The sequence below is a fragment of the Scyliorhinus canicula genome, chromosome 15, assembly GCF_902713615.1.
Source record: "Scyliorhinus canicula chromosome 15, sScyCan1.1, whole genome shotgun sequence".
NCBI lineage: Eukaryota > Metazoa > Chordata > Chondrichthyes > Carcharhiniformes > Scyliorhinidae > Scyliorhinus > Scyliorhinus canicula.
The window spans coordinates 86,564,480-86,576,732 of record NC_052160.1 but is presented as its reverse complement, the minus strand read 5'-3'; the positions used below and the strand labels follow the sequence as shown (position 1 = coordinate 86,576,732).

Here is a 12,253-nt window from a genome sequence, read left to right as displayed (position 1 = left end):
AAGTTTCTTGGGTCATTTTTCTCAGAGGTTATATAAATGCAAGTTGTTGTTATTGTTCGGCTTTTAAATAAAATGTACTGGAGCCACCTGCCTATTTAGAACTCTCTTGGGTAAAGTAGCAACCCTGACCAGAATTTAGTTTTACAACTGCAAGCATCCCATGAATAGCGAGTAACAATTGGTTTGGAAAGAAATAGGAAAGTCAGAGGTCACAATCAGTATTCAACTAAAACTAATAATTAATCTTTGTTGTGCAGAGTTCTGAAATATAACTTCCAGCAAAAACACAATGATTTTTCTCCAATGTGTAAGGATAGTTCACTGTGTTGTTTATATTGAATGTAAGATCAATTGGCAAAATGATTTGTGACTGCTAATGCCCCAGTTTGTAGTAGTCATAGAGGTCTACAGCACAGAAAAGGCCCTTCGGCCCATCACATCTGCGCCGGTCAAAAAAAGCCACCTAACTATTCTAATTCAATTTTCCAGCATTTGGCCCATTGCCTTGTATGCTTTGGAATCACAAGTCCACATCTAAATACTTCTTAAATGTTATGAGGGTCTCTGTCTCCACCACCCTTCCTAGCAGTAAGTTCCAGACTCCCAGCACCCTCTGGGTGAAAAGATTTTTCATCACATCCCCTCCAAACCTCCTGCCCCTTACATTGAATTTATGTATATTCCCATTGGCCCCTCCACCAAGGGGAAAGGTTTCTTCCTGTCTACTCTATCTATGCCCCTCATAATTTTATACATTTCAATCATGTCCCCCTCAGTCTCCTCTGCTCCAAGGAAGACAACCCCAGTCTATCCAATCTCTCTTCAAAGCTAAAACTCTCCAGCCCAGGCAACATCCTGGTAAGTCTCCTCTGCACCCTTTCCTTTCTATAATGTGCATTCCAGAACTGCACACAGTACACAAGCTGTGGCAACTCACAATTTTCTGCCTTGTGTCATGCGATGACTTGTTCTGGGTGTGAGTGGTTTGAGGACAAGCCCCATTTTTTTCTCCCCAATAACACCGTACGCATTACAAGTACAAGAAACCAAAATGCCTCCACTGATACTCAGCACAAAGGCTCCTGCATGTCCATTATTTGTTTCCTGGGGCGGAATTCTCCGACCCCCCCGCTGGGTCGGAGATTCGCCGGGGGCCGGCGCCAATCCCACCCCCGCCGTATCCTGAAGTCTCCGCCACCAGAGATTCGGCGGGGGCGGGAATCGCGCCGCGCCGGTCGGCAGGCCACCCCCCCCCCCCCCCCCACCCCCCCCAGCGATTCTCTGGCCCGCGATGGGCCAAAGTCCCGCCGCTGTCAAGCCTCTCCCGCTGGTGTGGATCAAATCACCTACCTTACCGACGGGAGCAGGTGGCGCGGGCGGGCTCCGGGGTCCTAGGGGGGGGGGGCACGGGGCGATCTGGCCCCGGGGAGTGCCCCCACGGTGGCCTGACCCGCAATCGGGGCCCACCGATCGGCGGGCGGGCCTGTGCCGTGGGGGCACTCTTTTCCTTCCGCCTTCGCCATAGTCTTCACCATGGCGGAGGCAGAAGTGACCCCCTCCCCTGCGCATGCACGGGGATGACGTCAGCAGCCGCTGACGCTCCGGCGCATGCGCGGACTTCCGCCGGCCGGCAAAGTCCCTTCGGCCCCGGCTGGCGTGGCACTAGAGGCCTTCCACACCAGCCGGCGGAGCGCCAACCACTCCGGCGCGGGCCTAGCCCCTGAATGTTCGGGCTTGGCCCCTAAAGGTGCGGAGACTTCTGCACCTTTGGGGCGGCCCGACGCTGGAGTGGTTCATGTCACTCTATCACGCCAGGACCCCCCACCTCGCCGGGTAAGGGAGAATCTCAGCCCTTATGTCTGAGAACACTTGAAATAATTTGTCATTAAGATTGTCGGTATTGAGCTTTAATTCTCCTACAAAATTTATTTCAATAACTAAACACAACTACACCAAAGTACAGATGGTGCAATAATATATTGATCTGTAGTTCAATGTTTAAAATAATGTTTCTCAACCAAATATACTGCCTCCGTTCCAATAGAATAAAATCACTTAAAATTGTAAAAGACAAGTTGCACTTCCGTATTTCTAACCTGGTCTAAAATTGGACACTCACAATAATTTCTCACAATGTTTTGGCCTTCCATTTAATAATAGTTTGTTTTATAAATTTAGAGTACTCAATTATTTTTTTTCCAATAAAGGGATAATTTAGCGTGGCCAATCCACCCACCCTGAACATCTTTTGTGTTGTGGGGGTGAGACCGACGCAGACACGGGGAGTTAATAATAGTTTTTATTTGCAACTAAATTCAAAGACCTGTGTTCATGATTTTTCTTGTTAATTATTAACTGATTTCTACAGTAATGATATGTCTGTATTGAACAGAACAGTGCAACACACAGTTCAGAATGAGAGTGAGAGGCCGGATAATATTCCATTTGTGTCCAAGGGAAACACTATCAGCAAAATCACTGAACAAACTGACCTTCGAAGCTTTTAACAAGACTGATTAACATGTTATTTATAAATATTTCGAACTTCCCTCCCCCAATCTTTACCAGATCTACAAACACTATCGAACAGGCCAAAAAAATGGGAACACTTCATTGTGGACTATTTAAGCCACTGAAATTTTAATTTGAAAGCCTTTATTCTGATATAACTCTCACTAGTTATTAAACAGTCTACTTGTTGTTTATGGTCACACCCATAAAAGATAGATAGGCAGTTATAGATTACCTATAATTTCCCGTTGATTTAAAAGTTAAAATAAGTTCCACAGCAAACTCACCTCAATTGCTAAGCTGGTAGAGTTGCATGCAATCCTCTGCTGCCGGATTTAGTTGGTTTTATGAAGTGTTAAAGTTGCTGAAGAAAGGTGAACCTATGACTCGACTGTAAACCACATTACCTGGCCTCACTACGAGAGTACTAACAAGTTCTGCCTTGCTGTCATTTCCGGGGCATTTCATTGTTCTCACTCCCCAGAGGTTGCATGAGAGAGAGAGAGAGAGAGGAAGGGAGGGAGGGAGGAGAGCAAATGAGAACTGGTTCTACGTAACCAGAAGGGAGTGCCATGGAATTGGATGTGTTTCACCATGACAACCGCCGAGAACGATACACCTGAGTTGAAATTTTATACTATTGGTTCAGTAATTTTAACAATCGAGCCGCCAGGTTTCGGTTTGCTTGACTTACTGGGAAAAAGATTGCTCGGTGGGAAGAAAATAGCAGCAAAAGCAAATATTTTCCTCGACAGTGAGGAACAGTGTAGGTATATTGACATTAGTTCTCCCATAGTTTTTGGGGGCAGTGAAATCTAATGAGTCAAAAAGATGATATAAAGAACTGTATGAAATTATAGTAACTATCCTTCATACAAATAAGCTTTCAAAACAAACCAATCCTTCAATACATTGTAATAACTGGTTTGTTGTTACAAACCAGTTCACGGTTTATTAGTCTCGGCTGTTTTAATTTGTCTCTGTTTTTTCTCTCCTCCTGTCTAGAGGACAACGAACAAGAGCGACAGAGTGGATGACTGAGAGAAATTTCATAGTTTCTCAATGAATGCTACCTGAGGTATAACAGTGCAGAGATCCAAAGCAAAAGCAAATTTTTTTTTCTGTTCTTGACATTTTAACAGAAAATAATCAGACAACTGGGACACCTGTGACACATTAAAAACCCTTGAGCATAACCAGTATGACACCTCTGTCATTTTCTTCTGCAATGAGGGCCGATCGCTCCATGAATCTCCCCATCCCCAGGCACACTGTGTGCAGGTGATGGGTGTGCGCGAGCACTCAGGAGACAGGCAGGGGTCAGGCTATGACATAGATTGTGGAGCACTGGCACTCAGTTCTCTGCGGGTTATCATCAACCCCCCTGCTCTCGACAATGACCCGCTGATGGTACCGACACGGTCCCAGCAACCTGGAGTGATGTGACACATATCCTGGGAGGGCGGAATATGGGTGTGGGGTTGGGTAAGATATTAATGACTACATCCTAAGTGAAGTGGACGAGTATGAGGGCCTCCCTGGCCCTCTGAGCTTGCCCATTCCTTGCCCTGCCGTCTGTCCTGCAACCTCCATCTGGTCCTCCGGTTCCTCCGGAGATGGTCCTCCAGCCCCTGCTGGTCCTGCACACCTTATCATCCTCGTCCTCCTCCTCCTCGGTGGCCACATGTTCCTCATCCTCAACCTCCAGCTGTTAACCCGCTGCTGTGCCAGGTTGTGGAGGACACAGCAGACCACCACAAAGCGGGGGACCCTCCGGGGGTGTACTGCAGGGTACCACCGGAGCGGTTGAGGCATTGAAACTGCATTTTGAGCAGACCGATGCACCGCTCAATGACAGACCGGTGGTCACTTGGGCCTCATTGTATCGGATCTTCGCATTGGTCTCCGGCCTCTGTACAGGCGTCATTAGCTCGGCCCTCAGCGGCTACCACTTATCCCCAAGAGCCAGCCACCCATCCTGGGGTGGTCCTCAAAGAGGCGAGGGATGACTAATCGCCCCAGGATGTAGCTGTCAAGAACACTCACTGGGAAACGTGCACACATGTGCGTGACCTACATGTGGTGCCAAACGTATTTGGGGAGTAGAACCCCTTCCTGTTCATGTAGGGCACATGATGGCCCGGTGAGCACAAGGCGACATGCGTGCAGTCTATCAGCCCCTGGACCTGGGGCATCCCGGCGATGGTATAGAATCCTGCTGACTGGGCATCTACTTGGGCTTGGTCCATGTCAAAGCTTATATAGTTTTAGCCCAGGGAAACAGGGCATCTGTGACCTGCCGGATGTACCTGTGGGCTGTGGCTTGAGGAATGCGACACAGGTCCCTGCTTGAGCCCTGGAATGATCCCGTGGCATAAAGGTTCAGGACTGCAGTGACCTTGGTGGCCACCAGGAGCGGGTGTCCTCCTCCATGTTCTGCTCGGTCCATGAGGACATGGAACAGGTGCCGCACCATCACTTTGTTGAGGCGGAGCCACCTGCGACATGCGCTGTCCATCATTTGTTCAAACGATTAGCGATGCCTGTACACAATGGGCAGTCAGGGGTCTTCTCCTCTGGGTCTCTCCCTGGCCTGATAGGCGGCTTGGTCCTCAGGGTGTGGGGCGGGGTCCGGCACATAGGCCGCCGTTTTGAGCATCTTCAGGCACTACTGTTGCCGCCGACTCCGCCGTCTGGCCACCTGTCCTAGCAGCAACACCACTAGGGCAAGTTCAGCGGAGTCCCAAATACCATCCAAACCATTCAATATCTATAAGGCATTGGGAGAGGGTGTTACACTGACAAATAGCAGTAGCTCCCACCCAGGGGCCCTACATTCCCCCATTAATCCCCCCACTCCCTTTCACCTCGAACACCCTGCCCATGCACTCCCGGCTGCAGTGGGCCCCTCTCATCGGACCCCACATCCTATACCTTGGACAGCCACTTAGAATGTCACCTGGGCCTTGTACTGGCCCCCTCTCCATGGCACTGACCCACCTTCCGGCCATGGACATGTCCCCAGAGCTGTGTCCCATCCCCTGGGTGGTCGGCTGTTGGCTGTTGCGTATGCGGTGTTGCCCCCTGCATGTTCAGGCACACTGTCCAGGCATCACAGACTGATTGGGATGCAAAGGCAATGATTCCCACATGCCACATGGCCCGCCCACCTACGGAAATCCACCTGGGTTGTGTGAAGTGGTCACTTAACCATGATAGCCAAGTCCATATTAGCAATAGCCTTCAGCCACACAGTCAGAGGCTTCAGCAGTCGATGGGGGTTATCGATGGTCAGATGACAGACGGGAAGGGACAAGGCTTGCCCCTGGAATGGGTACACATGATCCAGGGATTGGCATTGTTGTGCTGTGCGTGGTTGCCCCAAAGCACCTCTCATCCTCCCATGACGGGTCACCCCTGCAGAAGGTCGCTCCCGTTAATTGTATAGAAATGGGGCTTAAGTGGTGATAATTAGTTTCTCGCCATGCTACAGCGGGATCCCGGTTTCGCCTACGGGAGCAGACTGGTTGCATCGCAATCTGTTTGGCAATTGGCATGGTTCTTGTTTTTAGCCTCTGCCGCGAGAGCGAGAGCGCAACGAGACCTAAGATCCACGCACTCTATATCACATAAACTTCTTTTCCCTAAAAAGGACTGAATTGTTAATTCCAATGATTCTGTGGCCAGCCTCACAACGGCAAACTGGTTGGTTCTAATTAACCAAGTGAGTAGTGTAGCCCAGTCCTTGGATATGGGATATTCTCAATCCCAGAATGTGAATCCTGTTTTCTCTCACTGTCACTTGGTGAACATCCTAATTTCAATTATGAGCTGTTTGGATTTATGGACCAGCTGTAATTTTTCAGAGGCTGAATTCCTCACGTTAGCCCACAATTGCAACTAACCTTCCAAGTTGAGCGATGACCTATAAGTAATGCTTGAGCAAATCATAGATGTAGATTTTAGATTTAGATTCATTGTCATGTGTACCAAGGTACAGTGAAAAGTATTGTTCTGCGTACTGTCCAGTCAGATCGTTCCATACATGAAAAACATAGGGCATGCGATAGATACATAATGTAAATACATAGACATAAGGTGAAGCATACGGAGTGTAGTGCCACACAGAAGAGAAGACGTGTGGAGAGATCAATTCAGTCCATAAATGGACCATTCAGGAGTCTGGCAGCAGTGAGGAAGAAGCTCTTTGTGAATCTGTTAGTGCCTGGTCGCAGACTTTTGTATATTCTGCCTGATGGAAGAGGTTGGAAAAGAGAATACCCTGGATGGGAGGGGTCTTTGATTATGCTACCTGATTTCCCGAGGCAACGGGAGGTGAAATCAGAGTCAATGGATGGGAGGTGGGTTTGTGTGATGAACTAGGTTGTGTTCACGACTCTCTGACCTCTTGCAGCCCTGGGTGAGCAGTTGCCATACCAGGCTGTGATGCAGCCAGATAGGATGCGTTCTATGGTGCATCTGTAAAAGTTGGTAAGAGTCAACGTGGACATGCCAAATTTCCTTAGTTTCCTGAGAAAGTATTGCCGTTGTTGTGCTTTCTTGGTTATAGCGCAACATGGGTTGACCAGGCCAGATTGTTGGTGATGTGTACACCTAGGAATTTGAAGCTGTCAACCATCTCCACCTCAGCACCGTTGACGCCGACAGGGGTGAGTACGATACTTTGCTTTCTGAAATCAAGGAGCAGCTCCTTAGTTTTTCTGACATTGAGGGAGAGATTGTTGTCATTAATGAAATGAAATGAAAATCCCTTATTGTCACAAGTAGGCTTCAATGAAGTTACTGTGAAAAGCCCCTAGTCGCCACATTCCGGCGCCTGTCCAGGGAGGCTGGTACGGGAATCGAACCGTGCTGCTGGCCTGCTTGGTCTGCTTTAAAAGCCAGCGATTTAGCCCAGTGAGCTAAACCAGCCCCATTACACCACTCCACTCGGTTCTCTATCTCCCTCCTGTACTCTGACTCATCGTTGTTCAAGATCTAATCCATTACGGTCGTGTCATCAAACTTGCAGATGGAGTTGGAACTGTATTTTGCTGCACAGTTGTGTGTGTATAGGGAGTGTAGTAGAGGGCTATGTATGCAGCTTTGTAGTGCCCTGGTATTGAGGACTATCATGGAGGAGATGTTGTTTATCCTTACTGATTGTGGTCTATGGGTCAGGAAGTCGAGGATCCAATTGCAGAGTGAGGACCCAAGTCCCAGGTTTCTGAGATTTGATATGAGCTTGGCTAGGATTATGGTGTTGAAGGCGGAGCTGAAGTCAATGAATAGAGGTCTGACGTAGGAGTCCTTGTTGTCAAGATGCTCCAGGGATGAGTGTAGGGCCAGAGAGATAGTGTCTGCTGTGGACCGGTTGTGGCAGTATGTGAATAGCAGTGGATCTTGACATTCCGGGAGTTGATGTGTCTCATGACCAACCTCTCGAAGCATTTCATAATGATCGATGTCAAGGCCACAGGACGGTAGTCGTTGAGGCACGTTGCCTGGTTCTTTGGCACCAGCATGATGGTGATCTTCTTGAAGCAGATGGGAACCTTGGAACGGAGTAGGGGGAGGTTGAAGTTGTCCACGAACACACCCGCCAGTTGGTCCATGCAGGATCTGAGTGAATGACCAAGGGCTCCTTTAGGACCGGTTGTTTTCCATGGATTAACTTTCAAGAAAGCCGATCTGACTTCTGATGCTGTGACAGTAGGTATGGGTGTGTCCGAGGCTGCTGGGCAGTTGACAACGGTTTGTTGTCCTTGCTGGCCTTGCAGACACTGTTATACTTGAACACATTATTATATAAGGCATGTGTTTGCATCTTTCCTTCACCATATTCTGCCAGTTTTTGCAAGCGCCTGGTGAACTTTAATCTTTCAAATATCTCATTGACATGAAAATGAAAATCACTTATTGTCACGAGTAGGCTTCAATGAATTTACTGTGAAAAGCCCCTAGTTGCCACATTCCGGTGCCTGTCCGGGGAGGCTGGTACAGGAATCGAACTATGTTGCTGGCCTGCTTGGTCTGCTTTAAAAGACGGCGATTTAGCCCAGTGAGCTGGGTTGGGTTTCAAATTTTTTGATGATTATTTCCAGCTTGCCCTTGTCCTCCCTTCCCAGGTAGGTAAAGGAATTATATATTTCTAATGCCTGAGGCCCAGCCAGGGATAAGAGCAAGGCTATCTTCCTGGCATCAGACGCTGAGCTTAGATCCTTAGCTTCGAGATATAAGTTTCCAATTGGAATGCATATTACCAGTGGTGTTGAGCAGGCGTGAAGGTTGAATTGGGTCCATCGTGCCGATTGGTATCTGAAGGGTCCGAATGCTGCGAGGCCTTCCTTGGTCAAACGTCTGGTTTAAGTCCTCTTCTCTTGCTGGTGTCTAGCTAGCTTGCAGAAATCCCTCCTGGCACTATATGTTATTCTCTAAGTCTGAATAAAGACTGTAGACTTACAGATAACACAAACATTTTATTCAAAGGGTTCGTTCTGCTTCCAGAGCTCAACTAGATGTAAAACAGTCAAGAGGTATGACCAGTGAAGCTAAGGTAAGCTGCCTCTGCTGAGCTGTCTCTGTCTGCTGCTGCTCCCTAGCTCTGTGCTTCTCAAAGAGGCGGATTCTGCCTTGGCCTCGACCCTTTATACCCGTCTCTGATGCTGCCTTCTAGTGGTGCTGTGGCTGTTACATCTGTGCTGCAATCCCTGGTGTATGTGCAGATGTGTGTACAGATGTACAGATCACTACAGGTACCTCACATCTTTGGGAAAATCCGTGGGCGTGAGGGCTCTGCTGCCAAAACGGGGGATCCCATCAAAGCCCAAGACATTTGATCTGATTGATCCATCCGAAGTACAATGGGCCACTCAGATGCCTGGTTTTAACCAGTTCCTTGTTCTGACATTCAGGAGAAGCGTCCTTCAGTTTTTCAGCGGTAGAAGCGAGAGCAGTACCAGGGGTATGTCGGGAAGGTAAGTTTCCCGCTTTAAAAACTTACCTTTCAGGAGAAGCGGCCTTTGTTTTTTAACTAAATTTTTTTTTTGGAGTTGTTTTTTTTGTTGTTTCAGAGCAGCAGGAAACCGGAAGTCAGCCGTGGGGATTTCTGGGAAGGTGTGTCGGACCTGTATATAAGTTGGGCGGTTGCTTAACCTGAGACACTACACTTGTAGTGTCCCCCATCCTTCCACCTCCTCTAACCTAAGGGGTTGAGTGAATATCAGGTAAGCTCTTCCTTTCTTTTCCTTATTTTATCTAGAGGGGATGGCAGGGAAGGCAGTGCAATGTTCCTCCTGCAGAATGTTTGAGCTGAGGGACGCCGTCAGTGTCCCTGCTGATTTCACCTGTGGGAAGTGCACCCATCTCCAGCTCCTAAGAAAACACGTTAAGGAACTGGAGCTGGTGTTGGATGAACTTCGGATCATTCAGGAGGCTGGGGTGGTCATAGATAGAAACTTCAGGGATGTAGTTACTCCGAAGAATGAAGTTAGATGGGTGACAGTGAGAGGGGCTGGGATAGATAGAATAGAACAGTACAGCACAGAACAGGCCCTTCGGCCCTCAATGTTGCGCCGAACAATGATCACCCTACTCAAACCCACGTATCCACCCTATACCCGTAACCCAACAACCCCCCCCCCCCCAACCAACCTTTACTTTTTAGGACACTACGGGCAGTCAGTACAGGAATCCCCTGTGGTCGTTCCCCTTAGTAACAAGTATACTGCTTTGGATACTGGTGGGGAGTGACTTACCAGGGGTTAGCCATCGGATACAGGTCTCTGGCACAGAGTCTGTCCCTGTTGCTCAGAGGGAAGGGGGAGAGGAATAGAGCATTAGTCATTGAAGACTCCACAGTTAGGGGGATAGATAGGAGATTCTGTGGGAACGAGAGAGACTCACTGTTGGTGTGTTGCCTCCCAGGTGCCAGGGTCCGTGATGTCTCGGATCGTGTTTTCGGGATCCTTAAGGGGGAGGGGGAGCAGCCCCAAGTCATGGTCCACATAGGCACCAACGACATAGGTAGGAAAAGGGATAGGGATGTAAGGCAAGAATTCAGGGAGCTAGGGTGAAAACTTGGAGCTAGAACAGAGTTATTATCTCTGGGTTGTTACCCATGCCACGTGCTAGCGAGACGAGGAATAGGGAGAGAGAGCAGTTGAACACGTGGCTACAGGGATGGTGGAGGGGGGAGGGTTTCAGATACTTGGATAATTGGGGCTCATTCTGGGGTAGGTGGGACCTCTACAAATGGGATGGTCTACACCTGGACCAGATGGGTACCAATATCCTGGGGGGGAAATTTGCTCATGCTCTTCGGGAGGGTTTATACTAATTCAGCAGGGGGTTGGGAACCTGAATTGTAGCTCCAATATACAGGAGGTTGAAAGTAGTGAGGTCATGCGTAAGGTTTCAAGGTTGCAGGAGTGTACTGGCAGGCAGGAAGGTGGTTTAAAGTGTGTCTACTTCAATGCCAGGAGCATCCGGAATAAGGTGGGTGAACTTGCAGCATGGGTTAGTACCTGGGACTTCAATGTTGTGGCTATTTCGGAGACATGGCTAGAGCAGGGGCAGGAATGGTTGTTGCAGGTTCCGGGTTTAGATATTTCAGGAAGCTCAGGGAAGGTGGTAAAGGAGGGGGAAGGGTGGCATTGTTAGTCAAGGACAGTATTACGGTGGCAGAAAGGACGTTTGATGAGGACTCGTCTACTGACGTAGTATGGGCTGAGGTTAGAAACAGGAGAGGAGAGGACACCCTGTTGGGAGTTTTCTATAGGCCTCCAAAAAGTTCCAGAGATGTAGAGGAAAGGATTGCAAAGATAGGATAGGAGCGAAAGGTGTGTCGGACCTGTATATAAGTTATATATAAGGTGTGTCGGACCTGTATATAAGTTATATCCTATCTGGATAGGAGCGAAAGTAACAGGGTAGTTGTTATGGGGGACTTTAACTTTCCAAATATTGACTGGAAACACTATAGATCGAGTACTTTAGATGGGTCAGTTTTTGTCCAATGTGTGCAGGAGGGTTTCCTGACACAGTATGTAGATAGGCCAACGAGAGGCACGGCCACATTGGATTTGGTACTGGGTAATGAACCAGGACAGGTATCAGATTTGGAGGTAGGTGAGCACTTTGGTGATGGTGACCACAATTCAGTTACGTTTACTTTAGCAATGGAAAGGGATAAGTATATACTGCAGGGGAAGAGTTATAGCTGGGGGAAAGGCAATTATGATGCGATGAGGCAAGACTTAGGGTGCATAGGATGGGGAGGAAAATGCAGGGGATGAGCACAATGGAAATGCGGAGCTTGTTCAAGGAACAGCTACTGCGTGTCCTTGATAAGTATGTACCTGTCAGGCAGGGAGGAAGTGGTCGAGCGAGGGAACCGTGCTTTACTAAAGTAGTTGAATCACTTATCAAGAGGAAGAAGGAGGCTTATGTAAAGATGAGACGTGAAGGTTCAGTTAGGTCGCTCGAGAGTTACAAGTTAGCTAGGAAGGACATAAAGAGAGAGCTAAGAAGAGCTAGGAGGGGACATGAGAAGTCTTTGGCAGGTAGGATCAACGATAACCCTAAAGCTTTCTATAGGGCAGCACGGTAACATTGTGGAAGGGCAGCACGGTAGCATTGTGGATAGCACAATCGCTTCACAGCTCCAGGGTCCCAGGTTCGATTCCGGCTTGGGTCACTATCTGTGCGGAGTCTGCACATCCTTCCTGTGTGTGCGTGGGTT

The 12,253-nt window shown here is 48.5% G+C and overlaps 1 protein-coding gene across 2 annotated transcripts in view; it reads right to left on the bottom strand.

Moving 5' to 3' along the window:
- The window catches only part of si:ch211-105j21.9 (sialomucin core protein 24-like), an 83,023-nt gene that overhangs the window by 63,735 nt on the left and 7,035 nt on the right, over positions 1-12,253 (bottom strand). Inside the window, exon 1 of one of the 2 annotated variants that reach the window (XM_038820264.1) lies at positions 2,799-2,998. The exons of the other annotated variant lie outside the window; for it this stretch is intronic. The gene's annotated coding sequence lies outside the window, so the exon portion shown is untranslated. Of the gene's footprint in view, positions 1-2,798; positions 2,999-12,253 lie in introns of those variants that run through there. 2 annotated transcript variants of the gene reach the window in all.